The sequence below is a fragment of the Seriola dumerili genome, unplaced genomic scaffold (genome assembly GCF_002260705.1).
Source record: "Seriola dumerili isolate Sdu_G_001 unplaced genomic scaffold, Sdu_1.0 BDQW01000043.1, whole genome shotgun sequence".
In the NCBI taxonomy this organism is placed as follows: domain Eukaryota; kingdom Metazoa; phylum Chordata; class Actinopteri; order Carangiformes; family Carangidae; genus Seriola; species Seriola dumerili.
This window is the reverse complement of record NW_019174298.1, coordinates 2,238,690-2,255,579: the sequence shown is the minus strand read 5'-3', so window position 1 is coordinate 2,255,579 and position 16,890 is coordinate 2,238,690. Positions and strand designations below refer to the sequence as shown.

Below are 16,890 nucleotides of genomic sequence, written 5' to 3'. Positions count from 1 at the left end.
TCTGAAGCCACTGTATATGTAACATACGTGACTGCAGGCAAAGACTCAGATGTTGACACACAAACTGTATGTGTTTTATCCCAAAGAACACACATGCACACCAAACTCCCCCAAACACTCAGTTACACCTCCTTAAAAAGAAAGCCTTCAGGGTTGGGGCCTGACAGCTCCATCATCCCCTGACACTGCACAGTGATGGGGGAGATAAAAAAAAAAAATAAAAAAAACCATGTGTCTTCCTCACAGTCCCCCAGAGCAAAGACATTCCTCAGTAACTGATATGGAGTATGGCAGGACACTGCTCCCCCCTGCTAAGATCATTTAACATCAGTGAGCTGGTATCAGATGTGGACGTCCTCAAGGGAGCAGAGGAAGTGTGCTGTGGGTGAAAACATGACTGAGAGAGAAAGGAGTCCCATATGGGATGCGAGTCGACTACCTTGACAAACAGATACTGGTCACAATCTCTTGTGGATCAAATTTGACCTTTTTATTGTTTCTTTTTGTTTTTTGTTTTTTTTGCCTGACAGGCTATCACCTTTGCATCTATTTTTGCTTGCAATCCCTAACTCTTCCCTTCTTTTCATAACTTGTGAATCACCTCCTTTTGACACATATTGAAATCCTTTAACATCATGTTATCTCACTCACACAGAAATGTGACAAAATTCCCTTGGATACAGGGTCACATAATGTATTCAAAGATGCAATTGATCAGGCTCCAGCCACAGTAATGTAGAAGAAGCTGTCAAGCCAATTGATATGATTGTGCTATTGTCGGTGCACAATGGCCACTAACGAATACATGATTGTGAATAACAGTGTTAATGGAAAAAGGCCAAGGCTGCCTGTTTCAATGCAGAGTGGCTCTGTGATCTAAAGAATTTTTTTTTTTTTTTTTTTTAGATTTTCCTATGCCACGCATAATATTTTTTCTGTTCATGAATAAAATTCAGAAATATTGGGCAGTCTTTCTAACAGCTTTTCTTCCCAAAAGTTGTTCGATTATATGTCAAAGATTTGAGAAACATTACTCCATTAATATTAAGCAGTTTAGTTTGATGAGTAATAGCTTCACATCCCGGCTGATATTTTCAAGTCTTCATTGTAAATGTCAAACACAGACTTATGTGGTTTTTCATGCCATCTATCATTTTCCTTTGTATACAGCTGCTTTTACAAGGTCCAGCACTGTGTGAGGATGAGAAGAGAAACCTTCCCTGCTTTATAAACATTTTCCGTCTCATACTCATTGAAGTCTAGGTGTGTCTCAGTTATATTTCTAAAATGAAGGGAAACATCTGTGAGACATTTTGACTATAGAGTCCTCAGACATTTCGTTGGAGTCTAGCAACTGTACAAATCATTGTCATCTTTTACTGACTTTGTGGACTAGAGGCAGTTGAGACAGGTGTCAATGTGACATTCATCTTATATGACAAGTTAACTCGAGACAGTTGTTTGTCTGAAGAGAGCAGCTCCAGCCCTGTGATGAGCTTTTTCAGAATCATTATTTGGTGTTAACTGTAATTGGTGAAGCGTCCATTGGTCAGTCTGCTGTGGTGGAAAGTGCAGTACATGTACTCAAATGCTATACGTAAGTCCAGTTTTGAAGTACTCCTTACTTCACCTGCTCAGCTTCATCTACTTTTACTCCACTTGATTTATTTGACACCTTTAGTTACTGAGTAGATTAAGATTTTACATTAGACCCATCTCACAAGGGGTTTCCCAAACCTTTCAGGTAGTGACATCTTACATAGGAGGGTTCACACGGGTGTAGTTTTGTGTCCTTTGTCACATTTCATGTGTTAATAAGTTGTTAGCAGTTATTGATATATCTGTCGGGCCCCCAAAAAGTGAAAAAAAACATAAACATAAATTTGTTATTTTAAGACTTCTTCTACCACATTGTGTCACTGTAGTGATTGCTACTCTGTAGCCTACATGTCTTGTTGGAGAATGAAGAAAGTCATCTCATTCTCACTGTTTATTCCTGCCCCTTCTTTACTGTATTCACTCGTACTGAATAGCTGTACCAAAATGAATTAATTTTGCCCTCCATCATAGTGATTTTTGTGGAGATAATGGTAATTTGAGGAGGAAAAAATAGCATGTTAGGAATCAGTGCAGCTCAGGATATTCTATTATTTGCATCTGATGGCAAAGTCTATTTTCAGCCTGCAACAAAAATCTGTGGAGGGGAAATGGCTTTAACAGCACTGCAGCGTTCCTTTGAGTCATACAGAATAGCCTTCTCCTCACATGCTGCTCCTTTTCCTGTTGTTCTGCTCTCACACAATCAGCTATTGATCTCTTTTACCTCACTGTCCCTCCATTTACCTTGTCTGTATTTCCTCACCTTCACGCCCTTTGGCCCAAATCATTTCTCCTGCGGTGCCAGAGATGACAGAAATCCATTTGGGTATGTGACACTGGCAATAGACCACCACAGTTTTGGGTCTACAGTCGTTAAAACAATTTTTGGTGACAGTTATTGAGTTACCTTTATTGCATTATGTGCCCAGACACTTCACAGATGTCCCACACCTTATCAGATTTTCTCTAAGTCTGATACCAAATTAAATCTGTTCAAAATTGATTTCCAGTGCGATGCTTGAAAATAAACCATTTATCGAGCAAGTAGGGTGTCGATCCAGATTAATAACAATGTTTCTAGATTTTGATTTATTTTATTTTAAGTGGCAATCTTGAAGATTTTCATATGTCTTTTAAGTCACTATTTGCAATTACCATGTATGAGCAGAAGTGTCACCAAAGATAACAAAACTGAGATCTTCAAGATTGCAAATTTAACATCTGAATATTTTTCAGTTCCTTATAATGGTTTGGACGGTATCTCAAGTTTTCACCCTGACATAAATACATACATACAATACATACAATACATTCCTAGTATTTATTATTGTAACCATGACAACCAAGGTCCAGTACGTGCTACTGCTGTAGGGGTGCTATTTCAGGAGACAATCCTACGGGTCGTATCACAGTTAATAAAAACGGCCTGCTGTATATGGTTGTTCAGGTTGGAGGGCTTGTCTAGTACAACACCCAAATCTCCATCTGAACTGGTGGCTGTATTCTTGCATTGTGGGTAATGTAGGCATCAGGTTTTGATTTTTTTTTTTTGGTAATAAGAAATGACAGTATCTCTGGTTCTGCTGCAATGATTTTGATACTGTCCAGTGAGAATCTTATGTTATGTTATAGGAGTGCTATGCTAAACTGGTGGAGTGCTCTTTGAATTCTTGCATTTAGGAGGGGTGTTTGACCTTAAATGTACAGTACAATTAGAAAGAAATGGGACAATGATATTTTTCTCATTGTTGTGGCCCTGTACTCCAGATGGTGCTGAATTCCAGTTTTAAAAGTTTTTGAGGGTGGTGACATTCCTATTGGGGGAACAGCTTTAACACATTCATAGTCCCCCTGTTAAGGACAATGCACCAGGACAATAGTCCTCAAGAGACAAGGCAACCAAGGAGTTTTTTATAGCCAATTACCAGAAAGTTTGTGAAAGCCAAGTCCGTCATCTGACCTCAGTCCAACCTGCTTATGACCAGACTGGAGGCAAAACAACCCGGACACAAGTTAAAGGAAGAGATATTTGCAATTGACTTGGCTGAGCATCACAAAGGAGGAAAAATAAATATCTGCTAAAGTGCATGGCTCATAGACTTCAGAAAGTCCAAAGGATTTGCAGCCAAATTCTTAAAAATGATGATTAATTTACATTTATGTTAACATGTCTCATTACTTTCCTTCTCCTACAACATGAAGACAACAGTATCTATAAAAGGATATGATATTTCTGATATGGATGTTAACACCCTCAAGTTAGAAGATGAAATTCAGGTCAACTCCAATATCCTGGAAAACAGAGCCAACACATCAGAAACCTGAATGAGTGTGCTGTGCTAAGCTATCACTGCAGTCATATGTGTGTTCAGATCATTTTTTGAGGGAGATAACATGAATGGGATCAAAATAACAACTTTGTTAAAGTGAGGAAACAGTGTAGTTAAAGGTGTTTGTAAACAAACAAAAGTTATGTTTACATTCAGTGTTAATCACAAAATGCATTGTGTTTATCCTTGAGTCTAAAAAACATGTTATGCATTTCCTTCCTCATAAAACATGTGTAAAGCCAATCTTCTCTTTTTGACATTTTGAAACCTGCATTGTTTACTTCCATGTGTACTTGATGTCTTCTTCTTCCCTGCCTTTGTTGGTTCATTGCTGCATTTCTTGGCGTGTTACCACCAACAACTGTCAAACAGCGGAGTAGCATGAAAACATTGGCAGGGCTGTCACTCACATGCTTGTACACGAGATAAACTCTACATGGCTCACATGGGTCTTTTAAATGCAAACATGGCTAATATTAGGGATTTGAAGAAAGAGTTGCCATTTTTCTCAGTCAGCTTCTTACTATGAATGACATCCTACGTAAATACATAGTTTTCATGCCAAAGTTTGGTTATTTAACTCAAGAAATTTCTGTATTTGTATTTGTATTTTATTGTTTTGTCTGTGCTGTCCTCTCTCTGGTTTGAAGTGGGTATCGTGATGCTACTTATTTTCCTGCACCAATCAGGATTCATTAAGCTTTGAATGTGAATCTGATGACACTTGGAGGGTAATTTGCCTATGATCTCAGGCCACTGTCATATCTGCTCAAACCACTGCCTTAATGAAGCAGCAGTAGACATAATACCTGCTTTTTCCTACCTTTAAATTTAACTGCTACCTATTTAGTCATGACTATTTAACGTTTCATAAAAATACCTCAGTGGCTTTAAGCTTTCTGATTATGCTTTCTCACCATCATGCTCCCTGGGAAGTGGTGACTTCTCTTTGACTTTTTATCACTGAAGCTGTTTTTCTTCACACCACAGTTGCTCCATTGTTTTTACTGATGTCCATCCAAACCCTGATCCAACTGCCAGTCACCAAATACTGCCCATGTAGAAAATGAAAAGCAATTTAAGTTTTGGAACCTCGGACGCCCAAAATAACGCTTCCCACTTCACTACACAGAAGGGCACTTGCCACGGCAGGCAGTACGCTCCGTTCATCAGTGCGTAGTTACAGATTGCACTGTGCAGTAGTAGAGCAGTGACTGTGCTTCATTTTAGTAATTTACCTTCATTTTCCCAGGAAAGTTAGCGGGGTCAGACCTTATTCTACTCAAATGTGGCTGCAGCCTTGATAGAATGAATCATACACCACAGTGAGTCACATCACACAAGTGATGCAGTGATGAACACCGTACATTTATAGCCATATATTATGTGTATGCTGTATGATTTGTAAGTGATTATTTGATAGATATTACATGAAAGTGTAGAGGATAAAATTGTCTTCAAGGAGAAAATGTTTGCTGTGACATTCAACCATCACGTGATCTACCCATCCAGAGCAAAGTATGTCAAGTCCTCCCAGACAATTTCTCCATTTCATTTTCATACCCTCAAAACAGGAATGCATAAATACTCCTGTTATTCTAATCGGAGGCTGTGTGCCGCCGTACCATTGGCTGATAGCTGATGACTCACTTCAACAGGCTGGTGTGGGGCTGGCAAGAAGAGGGTGGGTGAGTGGGTAGGTGGTGGTGAAAAAGGGGGAGCAGGAGGTGGGAGTAAAGCTTTCTCCCACCGCCTGTACACTTGCGTGCATTGTTGTTGTCAGAGCATGCTTCTTCTTACACACAAACACAAAACATAAATGCTTGCAAAGGGAGTGAACTTAATGTAGAAACACTTCCTCACTGTTTTTCTGTTCATCTCTACAGCCACGGTTGCCTGTAGCCAGACTTGAGGAGAGACACAGAGCCTAGAGGAGAGGGAGAGAGAGAGAGCGAGGAAGAGAGGAGGAGAGAGAGAGAGAGAGAGAGAGGGAGGGAGGGAGAGGGAGAGGGAGAGAGAGAGAGAGAGAGAGAGAGAGAGAGAGAGACTTGTGCTGATCCAGAGTCTGCAGCCCCCAGCCTTCCCTCTGTTTCTGCTACAGTACGTGTGAAAGGCAAGAGAGGGAGAGGCAGCGGAGGCAGAGCTGGTGTTTGTCTCTGAGACTCGGAGGGGAGAGAGGAGAGCGCTGCGAGCTGTGCAGTGCAGAGCAGAGCCAGTCGGTCCTCTGGTATGTGTCCACGGTGAGCGACTCAGTCCGGTCCTTGCGCACCCTCCGCTGCTGTCTGAGCAGCCTCGCACACCAGGACTCTGACACCAGCCACACAAACAGGTGAGTGTCAGCAGCCTCATGATGACATAGTCTCTTTGACTTGACAATCCAGTATGACTATCACTTTATTGTGTTTTTTACTGCTGTCATTAAAAACAAGCTTCTATTATTTACATCGATGACATCAACGTGGATTGCTGAAAGTTTTTCCTGAGAAATGAGATGCATCCATCATCTGTGTGTGTGTGTGTGTGTGTGTGTGTGTGTGTGTGTGTGTGTGTGTGTGTGTGTGTGTGTGTGTGCATTGGGTTGTGACGGGTGGGGGTGTTTTTACATGTATGTTTGCACGCATGTTGGCTTGTGTGAAGGCTTGTTTACCTCATGACTGACAAGTGAAAAAGACCACTGGGACTTGGGGAAAACATTGCCTCTGATAGGAGTGAATCTGTCTGATTTCATCCCCCAACATTTCCCCCATGTGTAAATCCATGTGTCCCTGGAAGAGAAAGTGGGTGGAGTGGGAACTGTTTCAGCTCTGCTACTGTTATTGCAGTCTTGTTTAGAAACAGAAAAAAAAAAAACAACAACATGAAGGAGACTGAGCTATCTCAGATGCCGTGCTTTAGGTTGATTCGAGTGTTTGATGGAACGCAAATTGTGCATTTATTTCGGGTCTTAGTGTGTGTGGACACAGCAGTTCATCGACAACTGTCAGGAAAATCTGCAGGTGTTTACATTTCAGTCTTACGCTGTTTTTCTTGAGCTTACTGAGCCTTTTGTCTCAACTGCGCAAGAGAACTACTGCATCCATCCCTATTTGTCATAGCATTGACAGGATGCGATCACAGTGGCATAAGATTGCAACAATATCCTCAGTTCAAAGTCTAATCTGTTACATAATAAGGTTTTGAACATCGAATCAAAGATCCATCTAATGAGCACGATGATGTGTGGCTCTTTTTTCTGTAATCTTATATGCAAAGGACAATGTTTTGTTAATGTGGTATGAAGTTGTAATATTGAATGGTACATTTTGTTGCCTATATGCTGTTTTTGACAGAATGTGTGAAAGTGATGTCTCAGTTTTAATTCATCATTTTATTAGATTTTTTTTTTAAACTAATTGCTTTGGCCAACAAATGATTTGTATTATGATACGAAGCTGTAATGCTCTAATTTATCATCTAAACCAAACATATCACAATTCAGCACCTTCTCCTCCATGTTAGTATTTAACACTTGTCGCTTGTACTGTTGCATCCTGGGATGTAATTTGTGCGTAATGGCAGATCATGAGTGTGTACCGCAGGGAATCAGCAAGTCGGTCTAGAATGATTTCTTCTAGCCTAGTGCACAACTTGTTGAATCAAGTTGAGTTCTTTTGAACTTTGCTTGTGAAGTAATTCTTAATCTGCCATGACTCACTTCAAGCCTGTATGATGTACGCACTGAGGACAGAGAAATACGAGCCTTTGAATAGGACCATGTGGCTGAATGTGATTTCACAGGGCGACATTGTCAGCGTTTAGATGGTTTAAACCCCTGAGCCATGACCGTGATCTGGACTGCCACTGAGAGTGAAAAATACCCTCAAGTGTTTGTCTCTCTCGCAGTGGATGCTGCTGTTGTTTGCCTCCGACTGTCAATCTGTCACTCACTGTGATGCTGAGGAATCAGCCCCAGCTCCCGATTGACCCTGCCTCATCCCTTTATCACCCATCCTTCAATATCTGTCCCCCCATCCATCCATCCATCCATCCATCCATCCATCCATCCATCCATCCATCCATCCATGCATCCATGCATCCCTCCCTTCATGTTTCTCCCACCGGGTTTCAAATGTTTGTCTCTTCACTTTCACCGAGCATCTCCCTCCACCCCCCTCCGCTCCGGTCGCCACAGAAACGGCTGATTCAGGAAGGGTGGGCGGGTGTCTCAGAGCTCTTGCTGCTCTGCCCCATGCGGTGCTTTCACAGTACATTTATGCTTCTGTGCTGCTTTTATGGCCCCGATATGCTGACAGTTCAGGTGGCTCAGTCAGATGTTATACAATCGTATCAACCACACAAAGGCTGTTTGTTCAGTTCCCTCAAAGGACATGTTCAGTATTTAGAGTTGCATTGCCATTCATGTTCAGTTTTTCTTCTAACAATAGCATGATCACAGGGAGGCTCTTCATCAGACCGCTGACCAATCACTTGTGGTGGGAGATTTTTTTTATTTTTTTTTTTATAAAAGGTTCACTGAATTTGTGAAGAGATTATTTATGATTCTGACGTAAATGTCTGCCTCTTGACTCTCTCTAATTAAATGTTGGGTCGATCCTGGGAGATTACAGCCCTATTTTTGCTTAAACATATATGACACCCGGGTTGAAGTCATACTGTGTGTGTTTAGAGACTACGCTGAGGTGATTAATAATGTAATATACCATGACCGAGTTGTTTAATAATAGATATCCTATGACCTTTCTCTTACATAAGGTTGATGAAACAGATAGGAGTGATGGGGTACAGGACTGAAATGAACAGATGGAACTGGAAAGAAAATTCTTGGATAAATTACCCCCTTCCCACCCATGTATTACAGTAGCCCTCCCACTCAAAAAATAGTGAGCGCCAGATAAAAGATTTGTTTCTGTAATTACAGATGAATTTGTCAGAGGTGGCTTTTTGTTTTTTCATGCTGTGGTTATATCCATTTTGTTGCATTTTTAGGATAGCTCTGGTTGCCATGGTGATAGTTTGTACAGTAGCTTAAAACACTGCCTTTTAGAAAAGCTTAGAAAGGACAGGAAATGAAACCTGTATTGCACCGCAGTCAATTCCAAGCAGGACCCCAGGAGCTCGTCCTGCTGCGCCTGATTAAATTAAAATGGGAATTTGTATTCACTGAGGAGGTAATGGTGAGGACCAGCTCTGTCTAAATTGTTGTGTTCCCTGAAAATCAAGCTTTTGATCTTTTGTGTTTTTGTGTACAAACACATTATTGATCACAGAGTCACAGTCTTTCTACCGCACACGGTCTCTGACAAATTAGCTGCTGAGGAAAGTCACTCGCCGTTACTGTTATTTTACTCTTTACTGCTGTGTATACAGCGACAAGAACCGTGCCCTGCCGCTCTTGTTAATATGAATATTAACAACTTGCTCATAACACTCATCTTATTTGATTAAAATGTCTCAGATCATATGTTTTCTTTCTAGTTTTTGAAAACAAAACAAAAAAAAAAAAAAAAAAAAAAGAAGATATAAATATATCCAGGCTGCAGTGGTTTTTCCACCCTGCAGTGTTCAGCCATTACAGTCAGTGGTGACGCAGCCCGAGACTCACACAGCACACTGCAGACCCGTCACGAGACACAGCCAGAACAAAGAGCACAAACTGTCATCTAAGAGAAAAGCTCAACATGGATGATAACACTGAAGCAGCCTTTTCACAGTACAACAAAGGACTGTAGGTTTGGAGTGTGACATTCAGTATGACGCCATGTGCTGAGACCTGACTGCTCGCCCTGCTACTTTTAAAGACTTGTCCCAGGTACCCGGAGCACCACCGTGCCACCGGACACTTCAGGTGCAACACTTTTACATTAACTTAGGGTCAGTGAATGTGTATCCCTTTTTCTAATCACTCCTCCATGTAAACATGTGAGGTGTATGTGTGTGGAGGAGTTCACAGATGACGACAACCATAACATCAGGCTCTTTGACGAAGTCTGTGCGACTGCAGCCTTACTTGATGGTTTAAGAAAGCCATAACTAAACCTTAAAAGGTAAGTTTATAAAAGAGTCATCAAAAACACATGGCTTCAAATTTAAATGTGTCTATGTCTGTTTGACGGACAGTTAAAGACGTGTCAATGAAAATACAGACTAAAAGTTTTGTAAATACATTTATGTTGACCCCAGCAAAAATAGCACTTGTTGCTATGGTAAATGTGAAACTGAATAACATTTTTATTGCACAGATCAAATGCATTGTTCAAATGAATTAATAAACAGGTTTGAGTTAAAATGGAGAGATGGGTTGACCTGTAGCTAGACTACATTAATATGGGAACCTACTACCACACGTACAAGTGACACTGCAATGATTCCCTGCAAAGAAAGTTTAGTACACAAATCCACTAAATTAGCATTAGAAGGGACAGTGGCCTAGCACAAAAATAGGGCCCTGTATATATGCAGCTTCAATAGGGCCCCTTCCCCTTTCAGCACAGTCTAAAACCTTTGCATATTTCAGACCTATTTTAACAACAGACTGTAACTGAAGTCTCAAGCTTTCACTTTGAGGTTTAAGAGCATTAAATTATTTCTGCCACTGTTTTAGGTCCTCATTGTGCCCCGAGTGAAAGACAAAGGTAGGCTGAGGAAGGATTGCTCTTTTATTGTATTTCAGGATAAAAACAGCCAAATACTGTAAGACTTCACTGGAATCATGTTTATTTGCAGTATTAAGGTGAATTACTTTACAGCAAGTGCTAGTCCAGACTGCTGTACCATAGACATAGCATAATAAAACATGAAGAACTTAAAGGTAGCACACAGATACAGTATATATATGAAAAAGGTAGCCCTACTATTAAAACTGAAAAGACAGGGTTAGAACCTGCTATTATGTATGTATATATATATATAAGTGATTGACTTGTCTTGATACAAGGAGTGTCCATAACTCATTCTAAACTTTTCTGATGCTGCTGCTAAATGTTTATTTGCACGTTTTGTATGTTTTGATGTTGTGTTTGTGAACACAACATCAAAATTGATCAAAACATTTTAGTAAACCATTTTAAGCATCTTAAAACTGTATAGTGTTACATAATGGTCACACACAGGGAGGCTTTTAATATTGTTCTCAATAAAAGAAATAGTTTGTCAAATCTATTCAGACAACCAACAAGTCATACTGTAGTTTACTTACAATGCTAATTCCGTAAAAATTGCAAAATTGCCCAAAAATGTCCACAATGTCCTTCACTACTCCTGCTCCAGGAGCGAGAGAATAAAAAGGGAAGTTTAAAAAACCGGTTTGTCGTCAGAGGATGTGAAACAGCCCGATAAACTAATTAAAGCTACAACATAGATAGAAGCAGTAAACAACATTTGTGAATCACTATGGACAAAATAAAACTGTGTGAAGAAAGATCTACTGTAAGAAGTCAAAACAGCAGCAGGTATCCTGTAATAACACAGACCGCTGGTTAGTATCAACCTGATTTACCATATTAATAAAGAGGCGCCTTCATGGATATCATGGGATCATCATGGTCTGATGATATTTTATGACTGTCAACAAATCCCATGAAAAGACCAACACCAACAACGAACTGATCCTACTAACAAATATTATATGTTTAGTCAAACCCTTATATAGCGTTTACCTCTGTTTAGACCTCCATCATAATCACAAACATATTTAAAACCCCTAATTTTGCACCATTGCACCGGGTTACATGTTCAGTCATTACTATTAACACACACACCAGTGTGTTTATTTTGAGTATCAACAGCCTTTATCATTTAAAATCCATGATTAAAAACCATCAGAACTGTGAGAGAACTGCATCAGACTAGAATAATGTAGGATAAAGATGTTTAAACATTGATTCAATAAAACCTGTGTCGTATACCTGCCTAAAAAAAATAAAAGCTTTGGTCTAAATGCCTACACCTAGAAAACAAACACACTTGTTGTTTCAGGGCTGACAATAACCTGCATACTTCACATGTGTGTGTAGTAGTATTAGATGGGTTTGCTGTTGCTGATGTGATGTGAGGGAGCAACAAATCCAGACTTGGTTGTGCTCATAAAAACGATTTAAAAACATTAGCTGCAGAACTCACTGCTCATGTAGGGATATTTTCTCCTTTGCTTTGATGACCAGATGAATGATTATTGAGTGTTTCTCGTTTTATTGACTTTACTCTTACTCCACTCAGAAAACCCACCAGGATTGATTTTTCCAATAAGATGGTCCTGTCTTTTAACTGAACTATTCTGGTGAAGGATTGGGTAATGATGGTGTAGCAGGATATCTTCAAAATGCTGCCACAAGGAATTAATGCAGATAAATGATTTGATCATCTTGGCGAGCGAAAAGAGAGCCTGTGCGTTTGCTACCCAAATGCTGAAAGGAACATGCTCAGTTCAAAATACGCTGAGACAAAATCCAGTGACTCATGGTCTATATAATGTTTGAGGTGCAAACGGCTTGGTTTGATTTCCATGTGGAGCGAAAGGTGAATATTTAGCCTCCAACTGGTCGTTACCACAATCAAGCTCCTCTTGAAGTGGATCCTGTATGATTCCCTGCGGCTGCCTGCTGGCTGATGACTAATGTTCTCCCAAGTGCCATATTAAAGCCCCTTAATTGGTGAGAATAAACCAATCATTAACTTGCTCATTAAAGCTTATTGTAGTGCTGAGACCGCTGCGACTCGATCATAGCAAACTTCTGTAATTGTTCCCAAAGCTGGGTCATGGTCCTGTCTGCAACATTATTGGGGACTAATCAACACCAACATTCTGACTCTCTTTGCTTCTTTAAAGATTCCTCGGCATTTAGTGTCGGGGTGATTCTGCACTAACCTCGCTATTCTGGCCAAAAATTCCCATCTGGACTCGCTCTTGCTGCCATCTGCTCTCTTACTGGCTAGTCCCTTTGACAGTTGTGAGGCGTCTATTTCGAAATGGCCCCCACACACTTCTGTAGGATGAAAAGAAGAAAGGAGATGAACTGGAAGAATAGAGGAGGAGGCGGAGGAGGAGGAGGATACAGAGATTCATAAAGCTTGGGGTTTAAACTCGATTCACTACGACGTTTTTCTTAAGCAACGTAGCACTGTGCGTCTCAGCAGTTTCCACCCAATCTCTGTGTATCCTAGGAAGTGCTGACTGGCTTATGATAGGGATCACTAAAAGAACAATATGCAGTTTATGCTTAGTCAGAGAAAGACTGTGTCGCTTAAATTAAAAGTTAGACCCAGAGAGGAGTTGAGAGGAAAAGAGAAACAGGGACAAACAAAGGCTGCAGTCATAGTGCAGGTGTATGGATTATTGCCAGGGGAGAGTGACAGCATGATGCTGCTGCCGCTGCTGCTGCTGGTGTTGTTGCTGTTGATTGTGGTGCTAGTTTGGCCTCACTGACTCATGGATACGAGGAAAATGAATTCCAGGGGAATCGTCTGTGGTGCTGCTGTGCCCTGAGGTTTAGCACCCACTCCATCCTCATATTAATGGCATCATTACTGGGCTTCTGAAATTTTCCTACTCACCAAAATGTATATACACACACACACACACACACACACACACACTCTTGTGTGTTCTCCCTCCATCTTTCATTGATACGTACAAACTAAGTGTGCTTCTGTAGTGCTGACTGAAGTACTAAAGTACATACCATTGGTTCTTCACTTCTCACTGACATCACTTCCTCTACCCTGATAAGAGGAATGATGGGAATGGATGGAGGAGTTAGCACGAGTAGAACATCCTTACTGAGTCAAGTGTCATTTGAAGTGATTTCACACATCTTTATATGGTAAAGGTGCTTGTAGAGGCTTGATTTATGTTGTTCTGTTGTCTCAGGGCTTGGTTTTGATCAGATAATGTGATGTACTATCGTAACAAGTCTTATATTTCTCAGTTAACTTATGGCTACATTCTCTAATCTTTGTACTAATCTCTTTTAAGGTAACATGGCAGATGTGAAAATAAAATGCATGTTATATTGTATACGATAGTTTCAACAAACTGCTCATAGGGGCCGTGTTATTAATAATCAACCAACCACTGACGTGCCTAACAAGCACGTAATAAATCATTGTCTTTTGTTTGCTTTATCATCTTTTACAGTCCAATGAGATCAGCTGCAGTATCCAGCTGCTGAACAGATTTGCCGGCTGATGCCTCTCAGCTGATTAATCAAGAACGCACAGTCTGACGATATATAAGTGACAGAAGGTTTTCTAACTTGTCACCTATTCATACAGAAACACCCCTTTTATGGACCATTGTGGTCAATGTCAAAACATACATAGTTTTAGGGCAAAGTATTCTGATCCAAGTCACATTTTGAATTGTGCCAAATGTGAAGATAGAGAAGACAGAATTTATAGTTTCATTTAACCATAGACTTTAAGTATTATAAGTATTATATACACTTTTCTAGTTTTTCACCTTCCAAAAGAAACCGAAGTTTATGATCAAACAGAACATCCAGTTTTTATTTGTTTTAATAATTTGCTCTGAAATAGTTTTAACCCTTAAGAAATTCAATAAAACAAATGGTGTACAGAGAAACAAAAGGACAAGGATGCATAAATGAGGAGCTGGAAAGAATCCCATATCACCCCAAATGTCCTGGGTCCAAATCCAGCAAGGGCCTCTGGTATTCATGCCATCTCCCCCAGCTTCTTATATTTTATGTTGCTTTCCAATTTCAACTACTATAATATGAAAACAAAAATATAGGCCCTATATATGTTTATACAGAAATAAAGTTTTATGATTTCAAATCAAAAGTAGAGTTTTTTTCTCCAGTGTATCATATTCATAGTTCCATCGGTCTCCTCAGATCAGTCTGAGGACTTCACCTGCAGACCTCTTCAACTCTAATATGATAATACAGGGTAAATAAAAACAATGTGAAGTATATTCTGTCTTATTTTCGAATGGTATCCCATCTTGGCCAAAAAACAGGTTATGAGTGGGACAGTATGGCCAATAATGTGATTCAGCAAACTCTTTGTATTGGGTGGAGCAGTTCATTTCCATTCAGACAATAAGTAAATAAATAAATGAATAAGATGAATCCACAACAGCATAAAGGCAAATACTGTATCTGACCTTTCATTAGAGCTGCCAGTTTAAAGGTGCTGATATGATCGTTGTAATAGTTATGTCAAAATTGTCATGGCATTCATTTCTATCTATGTATTTAGGAACGTTGGTACGTCAGTCTGGCGCTTTGCTAACATTTACTAAATAGCAAGGACAGTATTTGGCCATACACCCTTATGTGTAAAGGCTTAGAGTCATTTCTATTCAGGATTTAAGTTGATTTAATTTCAAATTTCCCGACAAGGAAATTTATGTTATGTATGTAAATGTAAAAGCAGCGTTACACCCTTGAGATGATGTAGCAAAAGTCAACAGTGCGTGATCCATTAAATCTTCCATTCCCATGAGGCTGCAGTGGAATTACTTTAGAGATCGCAAGGCTTTGGTTTCCTCTTATGAGCTCTGCGTCACTCGGCTCTGACGAGATGAGACTGTGACACAGGCAAAAGCTGTTAACTATTACACCTCCTTTGTGAAAACCACACACACACACACACACACACACACATGCACACACACACACACAGTCAAATACTTCTAACCAACAGATCCTCTCCCTTGCTCTATGCTGTACCACCTGCCTCTCATCAACCCCCTCATCTAGCAGAATTAGATCGCTGTTAATCCACTTGTGTCAGCCCATGGCGTACCAACAGCGCTCCCACTGCAGGGCTCAGTTGTTCCCTCAGGGCTCCCTGGAGGCCAAGAGTATAGAAAGGTGCTCACATCCTACACAGTCCCTTTTTACCTCTCCGTCCATAACTTTCTTTTTCTCTCTTTTATACACACACACACACATATACACACATCTTTTCTCTTAACTGTTTTTTTTTTTACATAAAAGACCATGTTGGTGGACTTTGGAAAGTCTGGCACATACAGGAGGATTCTTAAGTACAATTTTGAAGGTGCTTGTACTTTACTTCAGTATGTTCATTTTATGCTAATTCCTGCTTCTGCTCCACTACATTTCAGAGGGCAATATTGAACTTTTTTGTTCTACATTTATTCGACCACTACAGGCTTTTGGCTTGTGACCCCTTACAAAAAGGTAGTGTCTTATCATGTTTCAGATGTCTCTTTGTTGTTAGCAGCTCCACCAAAGAGACACTGTATCCTACGAACCTCTCACATTTAAATTTTTATTTTCAAATTCATTTAAATAACAGCTTTAGGCCCAAAGAGGTCATATTATCCAATACTTCACAGATTAAAGAAAAGTGCAAAAAGAAATGAACATAGATCATATCATTTATCATCTCATGACCCCTCAGATTTTTCTTTTCCCCCTTTGGAGGGTGGCATTTTACTGCAGAACAAGTACTTAGATGCTTTGAGTACATTTTGCTAATAATACATTCTTGTAACGAAATAGTTTTCATTTGGATAATTGCTACTTTTACTTAAGTAGAGGATCTGAGAACCTTCCACAGCTGTTGCGTGATGTTTGGGTTTGATTTGAAGCGGCGACCACTGTGCGAAAACCTGTAACATGTTTCTGTGTGCGTCCCATCCAAATGTGTGGTCACTCAGTCCTGTGGCACAGCAAATCATGCCCCTCTCATTTTGAGCTTGATTTGTATTTGTTTACTTTCGCCACTCCCCACAAGCTCCCTAAGTGTTTCTCCAAACATTTCTGATTGTGTTGTTTCCATCGATGGCGGCTGCTGATGCCTGCTCTCTCATTCGGCGGGGGAGTTCACAAAAGTGGGGGAGTTATGGGAGCTATTTTGGCCTCAAAGTCCTCTGGAGGACCATCGAGGGAGATCCAGCACCAAGGAGGTAATTGAATTTGAGGTTTCAGCTAATGATTTTTCCAACAGCGGGACGTTCCCCCGTTCT

At 40.2% G+C, this 16,890-nt stretch overlaps 1 protein-coding gene across 1 annotated transcript in view; it reads left to right on the top strand.

The window, feature by feature from the left end:
* Positions 1-6,117: 6,117 nt before the first annotated feature.
* Positions 6,118-16,890, top strand: part of LOC111217353 (prickle-like protein 2) — a 35,794-nt gene continuing 25,021 nt past the window's right edge. The window contains exon 1 of the mRNA XM_022739178.1: positions 6,118-6,258. The gene's annotated coding sequence lies outside the window, so the exon portion shown is untranslated. The remainder of the gene's footprint in view (positions 6,259-16,890) is intronic.